Source organism: Erithacus rubecula, assembly GCF_903797595.1.
Source record: "Erithacus rubecula genome assembly, chromosome: 2".
Lineage (NCBI taxonomy): Eukaryota > Metazoa > Chordata > Aves > Passeriformes > Muscicapidae > Erithacus > Erithacus rubecula.
The window spans coordinates 67,666,572-67,675,521 of NC_136685.1; the positions used below are offsets into that span (position 1 = coordinate 67,666,572).

Genomic DNA, 8,950 nt, shown 5'->3' on the forward strand with positions numbered 1-8,950 from the left:
GATGCTCCTGTTTACATTATTCCTGATGTCATTAGTTTAACAACTTAATATTTCTTTGAACAATCATGAGATAAGAAGAGGATTTCAGAATTGCTTCATATCTATATTAGTAGATTGCAGGCTAAGTTGCAGAAGTTCTCTGACTTCCACTTTGTCAGGAAATAGATGTGATAGTTTATCACTAAACCACCAAAAATGTCTTTTTTTTTTTTTTTTTTTTCTGTAAGTATATATATAAGCATTCAAATCCCTTTCTTATTCACATACCTGTGGACCTCTTTAACCTCAGCTGCAATAAGCAAATAGATTAAATTTTATATCTTTTCCCTTCCATTTAAATTTTTTTCTTAAGTTATTTTGGGCAAAGCACAGTACAAAGGAGCAATAGCTCTATAGCAGGTTGTTTTAATCCTGCAGTGGTATTATTAATAACCTGTAGAGAGAGATCATTTTCTTTCTGCTCACATGATGTTCCTTTTCTTATACATCCTTTGGTCCAGGACCAGGTAGTTTCTTAATGGTCACAAACGGTATTTGAAGAGTACTACAATGCATATCAGAGCAGTGTACTGTGTGTTTCCCCTCAGGAGACAAAATACAAATCCATAAATTAATGAGATTTCAGTCCCTCTTTGTCTTTAATATTCATTGATCAAGGACTCCTGTTATTGTTTTTTAAAAATAAAATATTATTTACAGAATATGAAACAGATCCATAATGGTACTGGTCAGTTTAGTATCTTGACTAAATAAACTTCATGCTTCTATTATGTAAATGTCAGTCTTCAGATTCTAAATAAGTAAAACATGGTGAAAATAAAAAGTAAAAAATAACAATGACACATATGTTTTTATATGTATGTAATATATGTGTGTTAATAGGGATATCAATATGCTAAATAAGTACTTGTGGGCATAACCATGCTAAAGCAATTGCAATATTTAAATACCAAAAGAATGGTTTTTAAAATATTTGTTAATATGGGGGGGTTTGTGACATAACCTTCCCTAACTCAGTTTCCTGCAGCACATTTGCCTTTTGACTATTATCCCTGAGCTCTTCTTTTTTTTATTTTTTTTCAAGAATCACTTTCTTCTCCTCCACTGTAGTGTGATCATGTTTTGCTCATAGGCACCTGTAGAAATTAATTTTTAAAGAAGAAACACGTTTTTAGAGATAATTCTGTCTAGCAGACACAGAATAATCCTGAGCCAGTGGCAACACCTTGTTTGGAAAAGTAATATTTGGAAATTTGACAGGTGTTCTGCCGTAGGCAGGGACAGCCCTATGGTATGTGACCTGAAATTCCCTGTGACAATGGCAGATCCTTTCTGCACACAAAGGAGCTGTTTATCTCCATCCTTCCCTAGATTTAGGCATGGTTGCAGATACTCTGGCAGGGAACCCCAACCCTGAACCAGGGGCACTCCATCCCTCCCCTTCTATTTGTCTGTAATTACAGCAGATAACATCACACCTGTGCAAAGTGCTGATCTCTCCTGCCTTTCACCAGCTGGGGGTCCAGCCAAGGCCCACCTTTCTCTTTTTAATTTCAGGAGCACCAATTAAAGAAAAAGTAATGAAATCCCAGCACATTAATAGATCTGGATTTATGACAAACTGAAAATTATATCCCAGCATGTTATGACATTTTTTTGTATCAGTGGAATGGGGGTTTGTGAAAGAGTTACATGTATTATATAGATCTAATTGTTTGTCAGTGTTTGTTATTCCAAATCTTCATTAGACACTCAAAAGATAATTTAGACTTCTGAAAATCACAAATGGTCTGCAGCTTCTGAACCTAAGGCTGCTTTCTCACTCGAGGCACTTGAAAGTATCTTTGTTTAATGATATGTAGACATAAAAAATGAAATTAGCAATGGAAAGTGCAATCCCAGAAGATCTACTTCTCAAGAGCTAATAGGATTTATAAATCCTATTTTCACACACCATTTTATGCACAGTATACCCATGAGCCCAGTTTCTTACTATTGATTTCCAGATTTTTACATTAACTGCATGTTTTGATCATCTTTTTTTCCCCAGTAAGAGAACTTCTTCATGCTTATTAAGAAGATGCAATTAATCTATGAATAGTAAGTAACACAGAAAAAAAAGTAGAGCTAATGCATGACTTCCACTGATCTCCAAGTTACATTCATATTCCATAGAATTTTGAGCCACGCTCTTCTGGGAAAAGAAAATTAAGGTGGCTGCTCAGCCTACCTGTGAGAAACAGGTGTGGGGCTTGGGGCTTCTGTGTGAATGTGAGAAGAAGTGTGTCTTAACTGCTACTAAAGGATGAAAACACCTGATGGCAAATCAAACAGAATGCAAAATCCATGCTAAGATTGAAAAAGAGCACCGAGGTACTGACCTAAACACCAGAAGAACAGAGAGCCTTTGAAAGTGAAACCAAGACAGTCCTGGCCTGGGCAGTCAGTGAGCAGTCTGGCAACATTTTGACAAGAATCATCCCTCCAACACTTAAACTAAAAGGTAACTTATGTGTCTGGTGAAGGTCAATAGGAGAAGAGCATCTAAAACTTCAGCCTATTGATTACTTGAAGATAAAAACCCATTTATAGAAGAAAATGTGTACGATATTTGGGCTCAGTGAAGGTGGATACACACCTGTCCTCCAAAGTGATGAGGACAGCATCACTATTTTTTCATGAGTATAACTATGTACCTGGAAAGCAAGATGTGGCATCAGGTATGCTCAACTAATTGAGAGAAGTCAAGATGTGAAGGCTCTGGTCCCAGACTGGTACTGAGGACCTGCTGGAGGATGAAAGCACTCAGGTAAGGTGCAGGACCAAACCTCTGCCCTCTGCAGGTATCACCTTCTGAGGATAAGGGCAAGGAACAGCAAGGTGTTCAAAGTGCTCAGGTAAGACTTGGCTCATACCTGCTCACACTGGTGCACTGGAAAGCTGGGACAAGACACAGACTGGTGACAACATCCTCCCTCTGAGTGTGGCCATGCTCAGTTAATGTGCTTCCTTGCTCTTTCTGCAAAGGAGGAAAAAAAATATTTGCATCCAGAGAAGAGGCACTCATACTCATTTTTGGGTCAATAGTACAATAAGAATGAAAGAAGCCACTGCTATTTGATACCTCACACAGCCATTCCAGTGTTCAAAGATGCTTCAGGAGAACTTCATTCATCACTGTTAGTCAAATTAAGTGGCTAGTTTTGAACACACCAAAAAAATGGGATTAAGAATAATTTTATATCCGAAATGGTTTCTTTGAATAGTATATATTTTTTAATTCCTTTAATTAATTTTAAAAGATCAAATTTATAATCATACTAATCTGTTGCTAACACTTAATCAAGAAAGGAGTGATTAAAAGCTTCCCTTCACAACAGGATTACTTTTCATACCAAACTGTCTTGTCAATAATCCACAGAGCTGAACTTACCCTTTCAAATTAAAGTACTTCTTTCTTTTCCTTTTCTGCTCAGCCATCAAACCAGGAGGAAGAACCCCATTCCATTAGTAATCCCCCCAGACTGTAGGGAGCAGAGAATAATGTGTTGTATGAGAGAATGCCTTGTGTGATGCTGACTGTACAGAGGAGGCAAGGGATGAACAGACAAACCAGACCCACATGAAACTTCTCCATACCTCTTCCCTGAGCCCTGCTGCTGATCCAATCCTGTCACTCAAATCCATGATTTCCCACACGGAAAGCAGTTTCCAAAATGCTGTTTCACTGTAACTTCAGCTGCATCACTTTTACACACAATCTTTCTTTTTCCTGTTGTGCCAAATGTGTAGCACACTGCTTGGCATTGGCATTGCAAGCATTATCCAGTTCTAGGGAGAGTGTTATAAATTTAAGCCTGTCCATCTCCTGGCATATCAGCCATTTACCGTTGTAGAGAATTTCCACTGAACACACCTGCGACAAATCTCTTTTTTCATTCCCTGTTCTTGGATTATGAGTAAAATAAAACACAACCTATGACATTAATGGTCTTGTAATATTGGTTGAACTATCTGGATGCTAGGAAACATTACAGCTGAGGTCATTTTTTCAAAGAGTGTATTGAATTACAGGTTTCCACTTGCTTTTTGTTTTGCTTTTTCCTGTGGGACCCATTTGTACACTGAAAAAAGCAGGAGCATGCTTAATATAACTATTCAGCATTTTATCTCACCTTCCTTTCTTGTCTGACCACACTGTTTCTGGGTGGTTTTTTTTTTATGAAAGGAAAACTGTTACTTCTTTTGTGTTTTTCTGCACACTCACACTGTGATGTCTGAGTACATAAAAAATAGGTGTACATTTACCACCATAGAAATCTGGTGCTGAGGGACTTTTGATTTCTCTCTTTTTATAGGTAGAGGATATAAAGAGAAATTGAAATGTCACACCATCCATTCATGGCATGGTCAGCTTCAGAGAGGTGAGATTTCTCCTTATAGAGCACTCACATTATGTCAACTTAAACAAGTGATAAGGATAGAGTTCTGCAACAGCAGATGTGCTGTGGGCACGGTGAGATTTGAACTAATCCAGGTATTGTAGGTAAACTAGCAGTGAGAGCCACAAAGGGCTGCAGCATTTGCATTGTGCAAGGGAGCACCAGTCCTCTCACAGCCCAGTGCCACCTTACCTAGGCACCACCTGTAGATTTAAAGCTCAGTTCCTAGCTATCTAGCAGTGGTGTGTTGGGGTGTTGAGTGCCTTTGTAAGGCTTCTATTCAAAAATAGGGGGAATAGATTACAGTGTTTGTCCACACAACAAAATGAGGTGTTTTGGCCTCTGCACAAACAGCTGGGTGCAGCTCATGCTGTGGGAAAAGGAGACTCTAGCAGGCTGTGTCACACAGGGGTGGTGGATGCTCATTACTCATGGCCCATATACTCAGGCAAAACTTTTTAGTTATGGCTCTGTTTGTGGCTTGCAGAAGCAAATACACCACACTTATTAGGAGATTATACATGGTAGTTCTAGAATGAGGCCACTCTTTGTTCCCAAGAGCTGTCACAGTGTCAAAGCAGTGATTTAGGCAGGAGCTCAGTGCCTGAAGGCAGCTTCTTGCCTGATGTCAGCATTTAATTGCCAGACAGATCCCTCTCTTAGAGGCTTAGAACATGGGTTTTGCAAGGTTTGACTCTCAAAACTGCATCTTCCTATGAAGAAAAGCAACAAGATTCATGCACTTTTCTTCCAGAAGCTGTCACTGGCAAAAGTAAATTGTAGAGAATTAAAGTCTTTCTGTCTGTGTGATCTACAGAAGTTCAAATCATTCCCCCTTGTCTTTGTGTCTTACTTCCTTATGGTCCCTTTTGGCATAGTCCCTATTTCAAGTCTTTCTTCCCTTGAAGTCCGATCCTGTGCCTTTCTTCTCCTCTCCTGCTTCCTTTAGCTTGGAAACTCAGCTTTCAGACTCCTGCTCTAGCATCTGCTCCCATAGGTCCTCGCCCAGCTCTACCAACTCTTTGTGCAGCACGCATGCCAAACACATTAGAAAGTAAACCAGCATGCCAGGTTGCTGCAGACATGGCAGAAAGTCCAAAGAGAGTGGCTTCTCTTTTGCTGTCTTCAAGACCAACAATCAAAGCAGTGGATTCTTCTGCCCAAGAGCCCTGGCAATCTCTGTGTCAAGTGATGTACAGTTTGTCCCACAGCAAACACAGGGCACAGAGAGCAAGTGAGGCTGTAGAGAGTATAAAAAGCAAATTGCCCAAATGATGAGCTGATGAAAGCTTAGAGCTGACAATGTCTGAAAAAGCATTACTCCTTCCAGTGAACACCAGATATTTATTATGAAGTCTGGTCTGGGTTTGAAGGCAGTATTTTTTAGCCAAAGAAAGTTAAAAATGTGTGAAACCTTGAATCTGAGTGTACTGTTAATGCCAGCTGAACAGCTTGGGAGACACTAGCATTCTGCACACAGAGTTCACAGGATTCAGTATTTTGCCTTTTTTCTTTCACTCAGCCTTAGTGTTTTGGTAGAACAGAAAATCAAAACCACCATTTTTTGAAAGCAACAAACTTAAATACAGCCATAAAGGGGTTGCACTCCACAGTCTTTAGCAGGAAGAATCAGATGTTAAGGTTTGTGCACAGGTGACCAGCCCTTAGGCTGCACTAACAGGTGAACAGTGTGGAAAAGCAATAAACATTGCACAGGAGTGAAGAGGGAAAGCATCTGGCCAGCCACACCTGGGACTGCAGTAATCAAACAGGAAACCAGAAAAAACAACTAGGCATTCCAGGAAATTAATCAGGAGCATTGGAAACTCCCTTTGAGTGAAGCCCCAAGAGATAGGAAGGTGCTGATTTGTTGGCTGTCACTGAGGTCAAATCAACAAAACAGAGCTCTGTGGGTGAAAATTAAATAGAGGCAGGTTGGTTATTTGGAAAGGGAAGGTGTGAAAAGGGATTACTAGGTGAAACAACTCATGTGATTTGGGCTCTGTGGATTGCTTGTCAAACATCCATGCAGCAACATCTCAACACAACCTGGAGCAGGTCAATAAACCTGCTGTTGTAACCACACTGTGTGCATCTGGTTTCCTTCCCTTGTCAGAGGGGACAAGAGGCTGAACTCAAATGTCAGGTTGGATGGGGCTGGAGGAAGGACCAAACACCACCTTAACATCAAGGGTGTTGAGCAATCTTCCTAATAAGAACCCAACGTTGCTATTTATATTTTTAAATGACAATTTAGTGCAAGAAAAAGTGTTTAGAAGTATCTCTGTTGATGCAGAATGCTGGTCTGAGCCTGTTTACACTCTCCTGCCATGTTGTCCTTTGTAGCAGCCCTTGCTGAGCATAGAAACGAGAGTGATGTCAGTGCTCCAGCCACACCTTGGTGTTCTGCCTGTGCCCTGTCCCACTTGTCTTCCTTCACTAATGCACTGCTCTGGGAAGGTTGAGAGACTTGGCAAGGCTGGGCAGTTTCTGGAGCTGCCTCAGTAAAGAAGTACATGGGAGCTTGTGTCAGTCTGTCTTGTATGTGTGCCCTTGTCCTCCTCCTCCTTTATTCCCTGACAAGTATTTTCCCTGGTTAGCAAAGCAGAAATGAAACTTCAGCAATACAGAAAAATCCTATGAGAGCTGTCTTTTCTTGAGCCAGCAGATCACTTTGCTATTTACCCCATGAAGAAAGTTAGGGAGAGGAAAAATCCCTTAGTGAAAAAAAAGGGACATGCAACTTATGCAGGAAAGAAGAGATGGTTCCTGTCCTCAGCTCATGCTTACTGGGGTGCTCAGGTGCTCTGTCCCCTCCACAGCCACTGGTCCTGCCTCCTGCTGGGCTGTGGGGTCAAGGACAGCCTCCATCTGCTCCACAAGCCACAGTGTGGGTGAGGTTTTCATACCAGCTCAGACTCAACCTGTCCAGCTGCTTTGTACACTGCTGTGCCTCAGCCCAAGTATCATGGTGTCTCGTGTCCTACTTTTACAGGTTACCACCAAGCAGAAAATGCACTTGAATTGTTGCATGTGGGAAAGATATTTTCTATGTGAAATTTCACTCAAGTTAAACACTGCCAAGTGCCAGCCTTAGGAGGAGATTGGACAGAGGTCATATAATTACAGGTATGTTTTAGGGCACCAACATGTACCTCCACCTCCCCACAGGGGGATGTCCCATGCAAAAACCATTCCCAAATATGCATGGTATAGACATATCAGACTTCCAGTCTCTGACAGCCTACATTTTGCTGAAGGTTGCTTCATTTTTTGGAATTTCATGAGCATTCAACCCTAATGCCTGACATCTCATGGCAGTCAGCTCTTTGGTATTCACTTGGCATCACAATGGGGAGATTTCTTCTCCTGGACCAGCTGGGTTTGTAAACTCAGAGACTCACCATGAAGGCACTTTTGCATCCCAATAGGTTTCACTTGGTGAAGTGGGCAGGGACAGAGGAAAGCAGAGCCCAAGAGGTCCCTAGGAGGGGATGGTTCAGCAAAAGAGAAAGGCACAGGGGTGAAGGGAAGGCTGGGAGGAGAAAGGAGTGGGCAAGGGGAAAGCAAGGAGGACTTAAGGCAGTTACAGACATTGATACGGGTGACAGCTGGGATTTTATGAAGCATTTCAAAGAGTGACATGCTTTTTAGGCATTTTGAGTCTTTCCCACTGCTGTGTGATAAGGGGAATGAAGCTGCAAGAAGGCATATGGTTCAGATAAGAAGCTAATAAACATATGAATGAAGTTTAAACCCAGCTAGATCAAAGGAATATATTTGGCTATTCTCAAAACAAGGGCTTTATCCTTGCCTTGCTATTTCCATCAGATAGAAAACTCAGCCTTTAGTCCCAGGGAAGTTTGGCCTTTTTCTCTAGGTCTCCAAGCAGAACTTGTGAGAATCTAAAAGGAAAATTTATCTTCTACCTTACACTTGCTTCCAGCACAGCCCTCTGGTTCTCTTCTCATCTCAGCTATTCACTCCCCAGTATCACCCTCAGTCCTTCACAGCTGCACCCACCCCAAGCACCAGCTGCAACCCCTCACCAGCCTGGCATCTCTGGATCAGGCCAGGATGCTCCACAGCTCTGGCTCTGAACCAAGGAAAGGTGCAGTGAGCAAAAGATGCACACTTGGGTCTTACCTTTTTCCAGGAGCAAGGCCAGAGTCATTGAACATTCATGGATGCACTGACCTGGATAATGTGTCTGCAAGGCTGCTCAAGGGTTCCTCCTGCACCTGCCAGCACTGAAAAGAGCCACCAGCACTCTCTGCTGCAAGTCCTCACTCCACAGCTAAAGCTGCCAGGATTTGTGGTGGAGTTTTTTCCTTACATTTTCATGGTATTCCTGTTAGTCTCTCCACAGAGGAGAAACTCTTGCCCTTCAAACCAACCTCTCCTCACCCAACCACTGATTGCCATCACCTATATCAGCTGCTTGGCCTCACTGAGGCCAGTTGGAGGTGGAGCTGCTTGAACCCCAGGGGACACAATTTTTTTTTCCT

At 41.8% G+C, this 8,950-nt stretch overlaps 1 long non-coding RNA gene across 1 annotated transcript; it reads right to left on the reverse strand.

Annotated features, from left to right (window-relative positions):
- Window positions 1-2,711: 2,711 nt before the first annotated feature.
- Window positions 2,712-3,213, reverse strand: LOC306798695. The gene is made up of 3 exons (XR_013773443.1): window positions 3,125-3,213; window positions 2,916-3,019; window positions 2,712-2,788 (listed from the first exon to the last, which is right to left on the reverse strand). It is a non-coding gene; the product is annotated as an uncharacterized lncRNA (long non-coding RNA).
- Between the last annotated feature and the right edge of the window lie 5,737 nt (window positions 3,214-8,950).